Source organism: Fundulus heteroclitus, chromosome 3 (assembly GCF_011125445.2).
Source record: "Fundulus heteroclitus isolate FHET01 chromosome 3, MU-UCD_Fhet_4.1, whole genome shotgun sequence".
Taxonomy (NCBI): domain Eukaryota; kingdom Metazoa; phylum Chordata; class Actinopteri; order Cyprinodontiformes; family Fundulidae; genus Fundulus; species Fundulus heteroclitus.
Window position 1 is genome coordinate 25,694,883 of NC_046363.1, and position 16,009 is coordinate 25,710,891.

At 39.2% G+C, this 16,009-nt stretch overlaps 2 long non-coding RNA genes across 3 annotated transcripts; one reads left to right on the plus strand and one right to left on the minus strand.

The window, feature by feature from the left end:
• Positions 1-1,612: 1,612 nt before the first annotated feature.
• LOC118561978 lies at positions 1,613-2,553 on the plus strand. The gene is made up of 2 exons (XR_004930414.1): positions 1,613-1,872; positions 2,432-2,553. It is a non-coding gene; the product is annotated as an uncharacterized LOC118561978 (long non-coding RNA).
• Positions 2,554-3,164: 611 nt separating this feature from the next.
• LOC118561972 lies at positions 3,165-4,663 on the minus strand. Of its 2 annotated transcripts, XR_004930408.1 has the most exons (4): positions 4,425-4,663; positions 3,838-3,931; positions 3,535-3,622; positions 3,165-3,295 (listed from the first exon to the last, which is right to left on the minus strand). It is a non-coding gene; the product is annotated as an uncharacterized LOC118561972 (long non-coding RNA). The 2 variants fall into 2 exon arrangements; XR_004930410.1 differs by lacking the exon at positions 3,535-3,622.
• Positions 4,664-16,009: the final 11,346 nt, after the last annotated feature.

A 16,009-nucleotide genomic window follows, 5' to 3' on the forward strand; every position in this document is an offset into this window, starting at 1 on the left:
GTGCGCTGTGTTTCTGTACCTCAACGCTCTGGTCTGCTCCTCTCCCCTCCCTCCCCTCGGACCCAGGGGCTTTTATCAGCGGCAGCCTTATCACTACGTTTAATGTCTTTCCACTCCTACCAAAATGTCCTAATTAAAATCAATAGGAGAGTCCGTAGCTGTGTTTCATGCTATTTTCTTTTTAACGACACAGAACCAGTGGCGCTTCGGTGGGCGTGCTGCCTTGGCTTGAATTCAGGTGCGCAAAATTACGTTACATATAATTTAGGTGTGCACTTTTAAGGGTCATTTCAACAAGCTTGTAACATCGGAGCTTCAGTTCAGACCCAATATTCATTCTCTTCCCTCTAAAGGAGCCCTATACAGTCTTTATTTATGCATTTCCCCCACTGTTATCCCTCGCGCGCAGCGCACCAGGGTAAAATAAAGCAGCTGCGGATCATGCGTAAAGACCCCCCGAAACAGATTTTATGTTATCGTAGTTGATAATGAAACTACAGCTTATCATTAATCTATCCATGTTGGTCTCATTTGTGAATGAGGCGGAGTTTGATCAAGCCTAAAAGGTCCTACATTTTCCCGTCAGCTGTAACCCTTAAAGCATACAGGGCTGCGTCGTTCACGCTGCGTCTTTACGCATGATCCGCAGCTGCTCTATTTCACCCTGGTGCGCTGCGCGCGAGGGGTAACAGTGGGGGAAAGCATAAATAAAGACTGTATAGGGCTCCTTTAGAGGGAAGAGAATGAATATTGGGTCTGAACTGAAGCTCCTGATGTTACAAGCTTGTTGAAATGACCCTTAAAAGTGCACACCTAAATTATATGTAACGTAATTTTGCGCACCTGAATTCAAGCCAAGGCAGCACGCCCACCGAAGCGCCACTGGTTCTGTGTCGTTAAAAAGAAAATAGCATGAAACACAGCTACGGACTCTCCTATTGATTTTAATTAGGACATTTTGGTAGGAGTGGAGAGACATTAAACGTAGTGATAAGGCTGCCGCTGATAAAAGCCCCTGGGTCCGAGGGGAGGGAGGGGAGAGGAGCAGACCAGAGCGTTGAGGTACAGAAACACAGCGCACGTAGTTAAAAAAAAGCTTAATTAATAAAAGCGAAACTTATAAACAGACTAAGTGGCATTTTAGACTGCATCTTATGGTTTGGATCACCGAGAACATTCATGGTTTTAAAAAACACAGTAAAGCCAGAAATACTTTCGGTTCAAAAGTAAAAACGAGCTGTAGTCCAATCAGCGATTTCTTAGGTCTCCCACTGGGACGTACCTCTTCCGGTTTGTTAATGTTGTAGCGCTTTCCTAAATGTTGCAGCGCTTTCGTTATTGTTGGAGTGCTTTCGTTAATGTTGAAGTGCTTTTGTTAATGTTGTAATATTTTTGTTAATGTTGGAGTGCTTTCCTTATTGTTGTAGCGCTTTCCTAAATGTTGTAGCGCTTTCCTTAAAGTTGGGGTGCTTTCCTTAAAGTTGTAGCGCTTTGCACCTCAGGGCCACCGTATAAAATGGCTGCCGAACATCATGTGCTGTGTCTCAATTCGGCGGCTGCGTCCTTCGAAGGACCCAGCCTACTCAGCCTTAGGAGGACGCAGCCATCGGAGGATGCTCCGGAGGATCCTCAGCCGTTGGTAAATGGGACGGTCTAGCCTTTGGAGCACTTCCTGGTTGCGACACGACGTCATCACGTCTACCCCAAGCCCGGCGAAAACAGCACCAGCGCCGATAAACGACGCAAAAAAATGGATATTGAATTATTTTTTTTATTTACTTGTTATTGGAGGAGGAGAGTCGGTTTAGCTGGCTTCGGCAGCAGTAAAACCGGCGACGAATTTTTCTCAGGCTGGAGGAGCGCAGTGGAGAGGTAACATTTACCTGCTATTATTTTCACCCACAGGGGCCTGCTACTGATCATAATATACCAGTTATTAAACAAACGCTTGTCAGCAGATTGATGAATATGTTTAAATATAAAATGTTATATTTATTTGTAAGACTTGATATAGGCTTATGTTTGTAACTTTAGTAATTTGAATTGAATAGTTAAATGTGTACAAACCCTGTAAATAACTGACTTAAATCACTACTTTCACTATCACTAATGTTGTGTTGAGAAGCCAAACTAATATTGAGAAATAAATCATTATTTGTCTAAATTGTTATCCCCTTACTGCCTGATTTTATTTGTAATTATATAACGAAAAAATAATACAGGAAATATAAATCTAAATATAAAAACGTAAAAAAAAAAAAAAGTTAAATAGGGGATCTAGATGAAGTAAAATAAGTAAAGGCCAGAATTGTTTGGTCACAAATTAGCAACACCAGGCGTTAAGGGGTTAACATTCACTAGAATTATATCAGCTAAAATGACATTGCTATCATCTAATCCTGTTGTTCTTAATCTTCATGTCTCTATCCAGACAAGGCTGATGTACCGCTGCATCAACTTAAATGCACAACATCTGCCTGGGAGCCGGTGACATCATGGCCCCAGACGATGAAGTGCAGGACGACATGCCAGAGGATGAGGAGGGGGAGAACGTGTTGGAGGCAGTCAGTGGTGCTCCCTGGCGGGACCAGCTGTCTGCCGAGGTGTCTGCCCTGGAGGAGGGTCTACCCGACCACGATTACATGTAGATGGCAAGTATAATCACTTTTTAGCTTTTCTCATGTAAGGGTTATGAAAACAGTTGTAGTAAAGTCATTTTCTGCGTCGTCTTAAACATTTTTAGGAACATGGCAGCCGTCGATTGGGTCAGCCCTGCAAACCCTGATGGACGATGTGGTGAACAGTGGAGAGAGGCATCCCCCACCCCCCAGATGATGTCCCACTCGCAGTCAGAAGACTCCAAGGTCATCTGTGTGGCATCCCATCCAGTCCAGCAGCACCACCAGGGACTCCTGCTCAGTCAAAATTGTATATATATATATATATATATATATATATATATATATATATTCTTTAGTAATATTTATTTTATATCTTCTGTAAATAGTTAAAATGTTTTTAATAGTTTATTGTAAATACTTGTTTCCCTAAAAATAAATTGATGTTATCACTGAGAAGTTGTTCTAAGTTTACTTAAATTGTAAAGAAGTGATGAAACAGATGATGTAAAAGGTTAAAAGACTTTAAGAACACACAGACAACAATAACTTTTATAAACAATTTAATAATTTAATTTAACAATAACAGCAACACAGAACCTGAGGATAAACCATGGCCAGGTGGCAACAGTAGGCTTCCCACTGACCCCTTGCCCTGTCCCTGGATCTTTGCATTCCTAAAGTAGAGGAAAACAATTTGTGTCAACAGATGCAATTTTCTGTAGTGTTTCTTTGAAGCTAGAAAAAAGGAGTGTTTATATATATATATATATATATATATATATATATATATATATATATATATATATATATATATATATATATATATATATATATATATATATGTGTGTATGTGTGTGTGTGTGTGTGTGTGTGTGTGTGTGTATTTCATTACATTAGCCAAACCTGAACATACTTTGTATTTTTTTTCCAAGTTGTCCCACTTTTTCTTGGCCTGTTGTGGCTCAATTTCACCCTCCAGGCCCGTTTTTTGCAGGATTGTTCTAAACAAGAGAAATGAGAAGAGATAAACACACAAGGAAAGGATCCCTACTATCACAACTATAAGATTTAAAAAAAAAAAAGTAACATCTGGGCATCATTTGATGAGATCAAAAGATTATATTTGTACGTTGGTGTTTGAACAGGACTTCTTTGAACTTGTTTGACTTTTACATATAAATGCAACATGTATATGGAATTATGTCTCAACACTTACCTCCATCCGACTGTGGCAGTATTTTTGGCCCTGGTAAAGAGGTGGTTATTTTGCCCACGGAGTTTTATCAACTCCTCTGTATGCTCCCTGTTGCCTATAACAAAATGACATGTAAAGCATATTTCTGTTATGTCAACAGGAAAAATGACTGTTCTGTATAATTACGCTGGTATTGTTCTTCAAGTGAATTATACTTTAAACCTTATTATATTGTACTGTAAATTAACTATACGTTATTAAGTATTCAAACAAAACGTTTGCAGTATTGACAGCCCAGCACAGCTGGACTGATGTTATTTCTTCAGCTGCATTAAGCTTTGACAGTTCTAATCATTTGTAATAAACTGCATGAGAATAAATTGATCGGATTTGTGAGGGACATGGCTATCAGCACAGTTACAATAAGATGTAGGTTAAAATAAAAAATTGTGACATTTTTATTCAGTCTTTTAATGTTGCTAAAAGTCTCGTATCAACAGATTAGCTCTAAACTTTAGCTATAGCTGGTCCTACAAATTCCGGTGGCTCCGTTACCGTCATGTATTTTAATAATGTTCAGTTAAAAAAAATAAAAACAAACTACTTACATAGCTGTACTCAGCACTACTGCCAGCGCTGCTGCTGCTTTCCTTTAGTCTTGATGAAAATCCGCCTTCTTTCTTCTTCTTAAACTACTAAAAAAAAGCGAGCAAAGCACCTTGGGAAATCTTATGGCAGGCAAGGCCAGTAAGGATGGTCGCGGTGCATCCTCAGAATTCGGGGAAAAGGAGGACGCATTTGAAGGCTGCATTTTAAGCGTCCTCAGAATTTTTGCCAAATGGGACAGCCTCCGCGCATCGTTGTGACGTCACCGGCCTTAAAATGCGTCCTTCGAAGGACGCAGCCGCCGAATTGAGACACAGCAATAGTGTAGTGATGCACTGTGATGTTCAGTTTTAGCTTATAAGTTATTTGCAGCATGTGCTTCAAGTTTTACCATACATTAACTTAAAATCACTACCTCGGCTTTACATATTCACAAAATCATAAATACATTACACATATCTTTTTTTTCCTTTTTAAAGAAAGAAAGAAAAACGTTTTTTTCTCGTTTTTTCTTCTTCTTCCACTCACCAAGTCCCGTTTTCCAACGTACTAATCGTCTCCACACAGGTACAGATCGAGTACGGAAAATATCTTCTCCACAAAATCCACCAAAATTGGCTTCTAACCACTTAAGGTTCTTCACCTTCCTCTCTCAACGTTTTTTCTTCTTCTTCTTCTTTATGGTTTTTTCTGGCGGTTGGCACGCAACGAAACGGTGCATTACCGCCACCAACTGGTTTGGAGTGTGGATCAGAATGACTTATACTACCTAAAATAAATTAAACCAACCTACCAAAATAAAACAAACACCCAAAAAAATAAAAAAAAATAAATAAATAAAATAAAAATTAAATCCTATCAATTAAATTACTTAGTCTAAGATAATGAAACATAATCCCATAACACTCATCTCTTGAATTACTTCTAAGCATTTCTATTAAATCAAATTTTATTCTTTTCCTTTTTAAATTTTTAACCATTTCCCTTCTTTCTTCTTCATATTTCTTACAGTATATCATAATATGCTCAACTGTTTCTTGTTCCCCACAATACTCACATCTTCCAGTGTTATGCTTCCCTATTTTGAATAATGTTCCATTTAATCCAGTGTGCCCAAATCTAAGTCTTGATATGATTGTTTCTTCCCTTCTGCTCCTCCCTGCACAACTCATTTCTCCCACTCTCCTCTGAATCATGTACAGCCACCGTCCTTTCCTCTCTTCCTCCCATTGCTTTTGCCACCTTTCCTTCATCTTCTGTTTAATAATGCTCTTTACTTCCATCTTACTAACTTTAATTGAGATATCAATGTTTTCTCTAATTGTAGCCTCCTTTGCAACCTTATCTGCCTTTTCATTTCCTTTTATTCCCATATGTGCTGGTACCCACAAAAATATAACTGTAATTCCCATCATTTGAATTCTGAACAATGTTTGCTGGATTTCTATTAAAATATCTGGTCTACTATCTGAATGACTTCTCTGTAAACTGATTAATGATGAAGATGAATCTGAACAAATTATTACTCTCATTGGTCTTATTTCCTCTACCCATTGTACTGCCAACAGAATTGCTACCATTTCTCCTGTGTATACTGATATGTTATCACTAATCCTCTTTCCTATTGTAATTTTAAACTCTGGAACAATAACTGATACTCCTATCTTATTAACTAAACTTTTTGATGCATCTGTGTATATCTGAATGAAACTATAATAACTGTTAATATATTTCTGTATTGTATCTGAATTCAAAATAAACTCCCTATCTTTGTTTTTCTTTTTTAATAATTTCAAATCTACTTTTGCTTCAGGTACTATCCAAGGTGGAACTGCTGGCATTGGTACTGTCGGACTGAAAATTAAATCAACTAATTCTAACTCTGTTGCTTTTTGTTTAACTGTCCATCCAAAGCTATTTTTCTCCCTTTTCTCCATTTCCCAACAAGACTTTAAAGTGCTTTGTGCTGGATGATTATCACTATGACCTTTTAAATTAGCCCAATAATTTAAAGACAACTGAGTTCTTCTCAGCTCTAATGGCATTTCTCCCATTTCCACCTGGAGTGCTGCTGTTGGAGTTGTTTTAAATGCCCCTGTACATAATCTCAAAGCCTGAAACTGGATGTTGTCTAACTTTTTTAAAGATGAACTCGATGCAGATCCATACACCACACAACCATAATCCAATACTGACCTAATTAATCCGCAGTAAATGGCCTTCAATGCTTTTCTATCAGCTCCCCAATCAATTCCCACCAAACATCTCATAACATTTAACACCTTCCTACAGTTGTCCTGTATTTTCTGTATATGTACACTCCATGTTATCCCCTCGTCAAACCATAACCCCAAAAACTTAAAGTGTTTTACTCTTTCTAATTCTTGATTATACATTTTTAGTTTTATCTCTGTACTAATTCTTTTCTTTGTAAAAAACATTGTCTTTGTCTTATCTACTGAGAATTTGAAACCCCATTTATATGACCACTGTTCTATTTCTGTTATTGCATCCTGTAACTTTTTAATAATAAATTTCAAATTTTTCCCCCTCTTCCAAATTGCCCCATCATCCGCAAAAAGAGAAAACCCCATCCCATTCCCTATTTCCTTGAAAACATCATTAATTAATATAGAGAATAATAAAGGACTCACTATACTCCCTTGAGGTGTTCCGTTCTCTACCCTATATTTCCTCGAATAATTCTTCCCTATTCTAACTTGTATTAATCTCCCTTGTAAAAAATCCTTAATCCATCTAAATATTCGTCCTTTAATTCCTAATTGACACAGTCTAATTAACAATCCTTCTCTCCACATCATATCATACGCCTTCTCTATGTCAAAGAAGACAGCCACCACACTTTCTTTGTTAACCTGTGCTTTTCTAATTTCATGTTCTAAACATACAGCTGGATCCATTGTATTTCTCCCTTTCCTAAAACCACTTTGGTATTTAGCTATATATCCTTTCTTTTCCATATAATATGTTAGCCTTTCATTTATCATTTTCTCCATTATCTTACATATGTTAGATGTTAAAGCAATTGGTCTATAATTTCCTGGATTAGTAGTATCTTTTCCTGGTTTGCGTATTGGCACCACCACAGCCTCCTTCCAGCTCTGTGGCAGTTTCCCATCCTCCCATACTTTATTATATAATTCTAGTAATACTTCCTTTGATTTTTCATTGAGTTGATTTATCATTACATAACAAATTTGATCCTTTCCTGGTGCTGACGTCTTAGATTTCTGGATAGCACGTTTTAGTTCTGTCATTGTAAAAGGTTTGTTTAATAAATCATTATAATTTTCTTCTTGTTGTAACTCTTCATTCTCCCTTACAGTTTTTTCTCTCCCTCTTTTTCCTTCTTTACTAATATTATCTGAGCTGTGAATTTTTACAAAAGTTTTAGCCAGCATCTCTGCCTTCTCCTCATCTCTCACTGCTATTATTTGTCCATCTTTTAAAACTGGGTATCCATACTCTCGTTTTATACCATTCATTCTTTTTATCATACCCCAAACTTTACCAATCTCTGTCTCTCTTCCTACTGAACAACAAAACTTCCTCCAGTATTCTTTCTTTGCACTTTTTATAATTCTCCTTACATTTGCTTGAGATTTTTTATAATTAATAAAATTCTCAAAACAATGATTTCTTTTTACCAATTTAAAAGCTTTATTACGAGATTTTATCGCTTTTTCACATCCCTTTGTCCACCATGGAACAATCTTATTTTTACGCTTTCCTTCCTTCTTTTTTATTGACTTTTCTGCAGCCTGTAGAATAACTTTACAAATTAAAATATTTAAATTTTCAACATCTTCATCTCAACGTTTTTTTTCTTCACCTTCCTCTCTCAAAGATTTTCTTTTAGCCCGCTCCGCAAAAACCACAAGCTTCCAGCCAAGAAAAAAAACCTTTGAACAATCCGATTGGTGGTTGTTGGTCACCTGGGTCACGCAGCAACGTGCCCTTCAAAATAAAGATCCAAATGCATTTTAAACACAAAATAACTCATGAAATAACATACTGAATAAAATAAAATATTACAGATGTTTTTAATGAATTGTTAACCACATTAACATATTTATTGATTGATTTTCTTTTAACTAATTTATTGATTTTGATAACTAAGTAAACCTGGGTTACAGATGTGTCCCACCTGTCCACATTCCCAATATTTATCTGATAAGTAAGGACGACCGTGGAATCTTCCTCTCCCTCCTCGGCCTCTGCCTCTGTTATCACGATGGGCTCTATGTCCTTGATAAAACACTTCTTCTTCTGGGAGGAATGTTTCTGACTTTGTTTTAGTTTTTTGTCGTTTTTTATCTTTAATTACTTTTTCTGCATGGAGTGCATGATTAATGTACTCTTCCGGTTTACCAGACGCCATGTCTATGTAATGTCGATTTACCCATTGTTGTATTGCGTTACTTGAACCTGCATGCAAAGCGTTCTTTAACTGCTGCTGATAGGGACTTTGGGTGTTTTGATCCTCATTCAGACCTGAATGCATTTTGAACACAGCGGTCATCCTTACTCGGTATTCAACAAAACCTTCATCTGGTTTTTGTTTGGTTTTTCCTATTTTTATTTTAACATGACCTTTCCCTACGGGCCCCGTTTCATTATCTTCCTGCCTACAAAACATTGTCCTGCCTTCCTCCTTCTTCTTCTTATATTTTTTTGCCCTTCTTCTCTTGATTTTGCTACTTTTTCCCACCAGCCTAGGTCCTCCCAACCTTCTTTTGCCATTTTATTTTTGTCATTTTTGCAGTGTTTTGTTATTTTATCTTTTAATTCTGCAATCTTTTGGGAGTTGAGGCGTCCCTCAAACCCGTATTTCTTTCTATTTAAATTTTTATTTTTGTCAGGATCTCTATTTTGTACAAATTTCCAGTCACTGCTGGTTAATCCTTCTCTTATTTTGCTCGAGTTTTTCCCCATTTTGAGTCAATTTGGTCCAGTGTCAACACCTAGGGTGTTCTAAACACTGGTGTTTGTTTACCAGCAGGACAATACTAAAAACTATTGTGGTAATTTCTGCTTCAACCTTTTCAGGTCAGAAATTCTTTTCCTGTTGTTTTAGTATGGAGGAATAGAACATAGTGGTTATATTGTTCCCAATCACACTCTCAGTCACACTTTTAAGGACTATTTACTTGAACTAGTTCCACTTCTTTTATAGACGAAAAATATCCTACTTTTACCACAGAGAGTTTCGGGGGCCTGTTCCCCTGGTAGGAGTTATTTAGCTCTATACTATTGCCTAAACAGGGTCTAGAATCCCTCAGGTCTTTTTCTTTTATAGATGTAAAATATCCTACTTTTACCACAGACAGTTTCGGGGGCCTGCTCCCCTGGTAGGAACTTATTTTACTCTATTTTCACTCCGGTTTTTGTTTTAATGAAAACCTACTTACAGAATTTACAGGACTTCCCCGTCCTCCTTTGTGCCTTAATCCCTCGGATCACGTCAACCTTCAGAATCCTAAGGGATGGAAGGAAACCCGATGCCGTTAAAGGGTCTGAAGGACTCTTCAGTCCTGCTGTGGCCACAGTCTTTCTGGATTTCACCCTTGTCCACCAGTATCTTCAGGTATGTTGGCATCCGGCTCGAAGGACCAAGTTAATGTCAGGTCTAAGCACCTAAAACATCATACAACAAAGGGAAAAAGAAGGCACAAAGACATTTAGTTTGGTTTTACTCGCGAGGAGAGTAGCAGAGACCGCACAGTTACAATCTCCAAACTACTCTGCCGGTCTCAGCATTCTCCTCTCGATTTTATTAAGTTTGGGGCGTTTCCCTAGTTACATGACTGAGGCTGTACTGAAGGGTGGGGAAAGCAAGATAGTTCACAGCCTTAGTTGTCAACAGAGATACACAGCTGAGCAATCATGTTCAGTCAGCAAATAATCTTGTTGCTGAGTGTTCTTGTTTCTGGAAGCGAAGAAACAGAGTGTCTTCTGTTTCTTTGCACAGACATGATTAAGCTATCATGTGAGTAATATGATTATATCAGAAGCTTACATTACTACATCATAACAAGATAAATGGGTTAATGAAGTATAAACTTTAATCCCAACAGCTAGTGCGCAAGGTTTAGAGGTTCCAACTAGAGATATTCGGACTCACCTCAATGCATGGCTCTGGCTCTGGAACCAGTCTCCTTGAGAGGGGTTGGACATTCTTCCACTCTGGAGTTGCCCCTGGTGAGAGGCGCCGAGCTGGAGTGGGCATACTTGTTGCCCCTCATCCCGGTGCCCGTATATTGGGGTTCACCCAGGTGAACGAGAGGGCAGAGTCCCCCGTGAGACAGAGGTTTAACTCCCACCTCCGGGAGAGCTTTGAACACGTCCCAAGGGAGGCGGGGGACATTAAGTCTGAGTGGACCATGTTCTGCTGCTCTATGGTTGAGGCGGCTAGTCGGAGCTGTGGCCGCTAGGTTGTCTTGCATGTCGCGGTGGCAACCCTCGAACACGCTAGTGGACACCGGCGGTGAGGGAAGCCGTCAAGCTAAAAAAGGAGTCCTATTGGGCTTTATTGGCCAGTGGGACTGCAGAAGCAGCTGATATGTACCGGCAGTCAAAGCGGCAGGCGGCTCGGCTGGTCGCCGAGGCAAAAACTTGGGCGTTGGAAGAGTTTGGAGAGGCCATGAAGAAAGACTTCCGGACGGCTTCGAAGCGATTCTGGTCCACTGTCTGGCATCTCAGGAGGTGGAAGCAGTGCAGTACCAACACTGTTTATAGTGGGGGTGGTGTGCTGCTGACCTCGACTCGGGATGTCGTGCGTCGGTGGGCAGAATACTTTGAAGACCTCCTTAATTCCACCAACACGTCTTCCATTGTGGAAGCAGAGCCTGAAGAGTCTGGGTCGGGTTTTCCCATCTCTGGTGCTGAGGTCGCAGAGGTTGTTAAAAAGCTCCTCGGTGGCAAGGCCCCGGGGGTGGATGAGATTCGCCCTGAGTACCTTAAGGCTCTGGATGTTGTGGGGCTGTGTTGGTTAACGCGGCTCTGCAGCATTGCGTGGACATCGGGGACAGTTCCCCGATGTCCACGCAGGACCCTCAGACAGGGCTGGTGCATCCCAAGGACAAAACTCCCAAACCTAAGATGAGCGAAGTGGTTTATGCAGTTCAGTGCAGTGAGGAATGTTCCGATCTTTATATTGGAGAAACCAAACAACCTCTTCACAGACACATGGCTCAACACAGGAGAGTTACCTCCTCAGGACAAGTCTATGTTGTCCACCTACACCTTAAGGACAAAGGACACTCTTTTGAGGATCAAAATGTTCATATTTTGGACAAAGAAGACAGATGGTTTGAAAGGGGTGTGAAGGAAGCCATCTATGTAAAGAGAGAAAAAACAGCCTTAAACAGAGGAGGAGGACTTAGGTTCCAACTCTCAAAAACCTATAATACAGCCATAGGATTAATTCCAGCCAATCATCACCTCAATTCTCACCATCACACGGGTGATCAAAACATTGTTCCTGCAAGCCAGACCAATAAAGACCCTAACGACTCCTCGTTACAATGGAGTGGACCAGTTTCGTTTCAATCTGCTGGCTTAATGGCTTTAACGACCAAACACCTCTAAAATCGGTGGTGTGGTGAGCCCGGTCATATTCCCTGTTACTCACAAATTAAGGAATAATTTGGACATTAAATGTATTACATAAACTAGATAACATAAGAGCTCTGTAATGGTATGTTTTAATTGATCATTTTCTCTTTACTGAATTATATGGTTGATTAATTGTCTTTTCTTTTTTAAAGGATCAAGCACTTATGTATTAAATAAATGAAATAATGACTGTTTTAGTGCAGACAGTCTGAAGAGAAAATAGATTTGAACATGGTCAGTTTAGAGGATATGGAGCAATATAGGGGTCCTCCAGAGAGAGCAGCTGCTGTCCACAGGAAATGTGCCGGGGAGAAAGAGGAAGTGGAACCAGACGGTTTGGTTCAATAAACTGCTGCTGGGGTGAAGGCGATGAGATGATTAGGGACTTTTTGCTGTTGTTCAGTAAAGGGGGATGTTTAAAAGTTTTTGCAACCTCCCAACGGCTCTCTCAACACATAAAAGAAAGGTGATTTGGGTGCTCAGTGCTCAGATCTCGTCTCAAGAAGACATGCTGTCAAGAAGAACTGCTGTGGTTTTGACCTGGTTCATGAGAAGAGCCTAGATGTCCCAAAGATGAGAGTTGCACCCGTGATATGTCAGTTCTAAAGCTGAACCAACTTGTAGAGCTGAAGAAACGGACCTCAGACACGGACATCAAAGCAGGGGCTCAAGGCGTGAGTCTTTGTGAATGGGACATTAATGGGACATCAGGGTTGCCATCAAGAGAAGGGAAGTTTTTCACCTGAACAACTCCGTTACACAGAAATCAAAGACACTTTGTGATTCCATTGTTTCCCGGAGGAATTTGCTTATGCGAGGCGGACAGACTCGCGGAGCGGGGGGGTGGGGGGGGGGAGGGGTGGGTGGACGACACGTTTTCCGCGGACCGACTCGCGGAGCGGGGGTATCCATGTGTTTTTTCCCTGCCATTCACGCACGCGCGAAAGAAACAACAACAAACCGCGTGTTAGCGTCACTTTTTTTTTTTTTTTTTTTGGAATGTTGCCGTGGCGGTAGCGCCAAGATAGCGCTGCAGGAAACCCTGGATTCCTTCTGAGGTTCGGGTCAGTTTGCTCCTCCAAATTTAAAAGCCTCTCCTAAGGCTGCATCAGTAAGCAGCCTTAGATAAGAGATAGGAAGTTGATTAAATTTTAATTTGTTAAATTGCTTAATGCTGTTGCTAATTCCCTGCTAAAGCATACTAATTAAAGAAGCATATCAAATTTTATTAGAAGTTGTAGACATTCAATTATTGAGTCAACATTTTTCTGAGTTCTTCTATGAGTGTAAAACAGACATGGTCTATGGTTCTAGAAATATTTAGGAGGTCTTAAAAGGTTGCCTGTAGCCCAAACTTTAAACAACACCCTTAGGGACTTTTGAGTTTCTAAAAATATTACCGATCCAGAAACAAGTGCCGTTGCATAAAAGTAGGAGCCACCATTAACTAGGACAGTGGTCAGGAAATAGGTACTAGGTTGTCTAACTTGTCCACTGAAACAGGGTGTGGTCCTAGGACGGAGGTGGTTAGTAGATCGGTCGAGTCCTACTTATCTAGCTGAAAAGGTCTCACAGGAATTCTAAACAGGGTAATACTCGTTAGATTCAGAGGTCTTTAGAACCCCAGCTAGTCTGAGCTTTAACCCAAAATGGAGAAGGATGTTCAGGGGGTTTAGCTCTAAGCCGACACCAGGGGTGTCGGCTTAGAGCTAAACCCCCTGAACCAACACAACCAATAACTATAGAGATAGCTCAGGGTAACATGAGCCACTCTAACTATAAGCTTTGTCAAAAAGGAAAGTTTTAAGATTGGTCTTAAAAGTAGACAGGGTGTCTGCTTCACGGACCAAAACATGGAGTTGGTTCCACAGAAGAGGAGCCTGATAGCTAAAGGATCTGCCTCCCATTCTACTTTTAAAGACTCTAGGAACCACCAGCCGACCTGCAGTCTGAGAGTGAAGTGCTCTGTTAGGAACATACGGGGTAATCAGAGCTCTGATTTATGATGGAGCTTGATTATTAATGGCTTTATACGTGAGAAGGAGAATTTTAAATTCTATTCTTGATTTAACAGGAAGCCAATGAAGGGAAGCTAAAATTGGAGAAATATGATCCATCTTGTTGATATTCAACAGATATCATATTTCATATATAAGCATAAAATAAACCAAAATACAGCATATAAATGTAAGCAGTAATTAAATTATACAATAAGACATAGTTGTAAATTTCTCTGTTAACGAGCTTATTTATTTGTTTATCTTTTTAATAATGAACTCATGTATTTATTTTTCATTATAATTGCCAACTTTATTAATTACTTAGTTCTTAAATGTATTTATTACTGTCTAAGTTGATGAGTCTGCAAACAGAGAGGAGGTGGATCGGCTGGTCCACTGGTGCTCCCAGAACCACCTGGAGCTAAACCCAGCAAAGACTGTGGAGATGATGGTGGATTTCAGGAGAACCCCCCAACTCTGCCAGCCTGCTGTGCTCCTTGGTCTTCATCATACCGTTTGTTCACTAATGTTCTCCAACAAACCTCTGACGCCTTCACACTACAGCTGCATTTATAATGAGAATAATTTACACTAAGACTCTATTCAATAATTTGGGGACTTTTCAAGTCAGCTGGTTGCACCGGATTGTATGTAGTAGTATCAGAGTAAAGGGGGATGAATGCAAAAGCACATTAATCTTTTGGATGTTTAATTTAATTATTTAAAAACCACCTTTTCCCTTCTCTTCCAAATGTTTGCAATACTTTGGTTTATTGCTTTAATTTCCAATAGAATACATTTATGTTTGTGGTTGTAATATAACAAAATGTGGAAGTTCAAGAGGAATGCCAAGGACAGTGCTGCTTGAATTTTTCACTAAGAAACATCTTCTTCAATACGGCCCCCTTGTGACTGTTTTTCAATGACTGCATTGCATCAAATGCACTGGTGGCCTCCTCAAATAGTTGGTCGCAAAGTTTAAGTTTATGCCATGCAAAAATCAATAATACACAATTAACAACATATATCTTGTGAGAATTTGGTTTATATAAGTTTACCTTGTCCTGACCATCATTTTTATGGCAGATTGATTGTTGTGGTGAAAAAGAGCTTTTTAGCCACTGTCCATGGGGTCTATGTTATCTGGTTCTCTGGAACTTTACAGTTGGATGACAAATGTATATTAAGTCATTTCAGAATATGAAAGTATAGTTTAGTTTCAAAATGCTCTATAATCCACATACAAATGTCAAGCAATCTGAACGAGTGAAATGATACAAATACATCAGAAAATTATAAAAAAAATGTAGTTGTTTTTTTTTAACATAAAAACCTTCTTGTCAAGCAGTAACTACCGTTTTGACCCCCAGTTATCTTCCTCTGTGTAGAAATATCTACAAGTTTATAAATCATATACATTTGTTTATCATATTAAATACATTTTTAACTATATTTATATATATTAGGTAAAACAGTTGTTAATACAACTTACAATAGATATAAACACAACAAACATGAACAGTTAAAATAAAAAGTGCACAAAGTGAAATACACTGCCTGGCCAAAAAAAACAAAAAAAAAAAAACGTCACCACCTGGATTTAACTAAGCAAATACGTACAAACTTCCCATTGGATAATTACTGCATGGGCGATTATGTTTCAGCTGGCAACAAGTTATTTAATCCCAACTGGTGCAATGAGTTCCTTCTCATTTGTTAACCAACCATGTCAAACGACACATTCAATTCAATGAAATTTTATTTATATAGCGCCAATTCATGAAACATGTCATCTCAAGGCACTTTACAAAGTCAAATTCAATCATATTTTACAGATTGGGTCAGATTATACAGATTGGTCAAAAATGTCATATATAAGGAAACCAGTTGATAGCATCAAAGTCCCGACAAGCAGCATTCACTCCTGGAGAAGCGTAGAGCCACAGGGA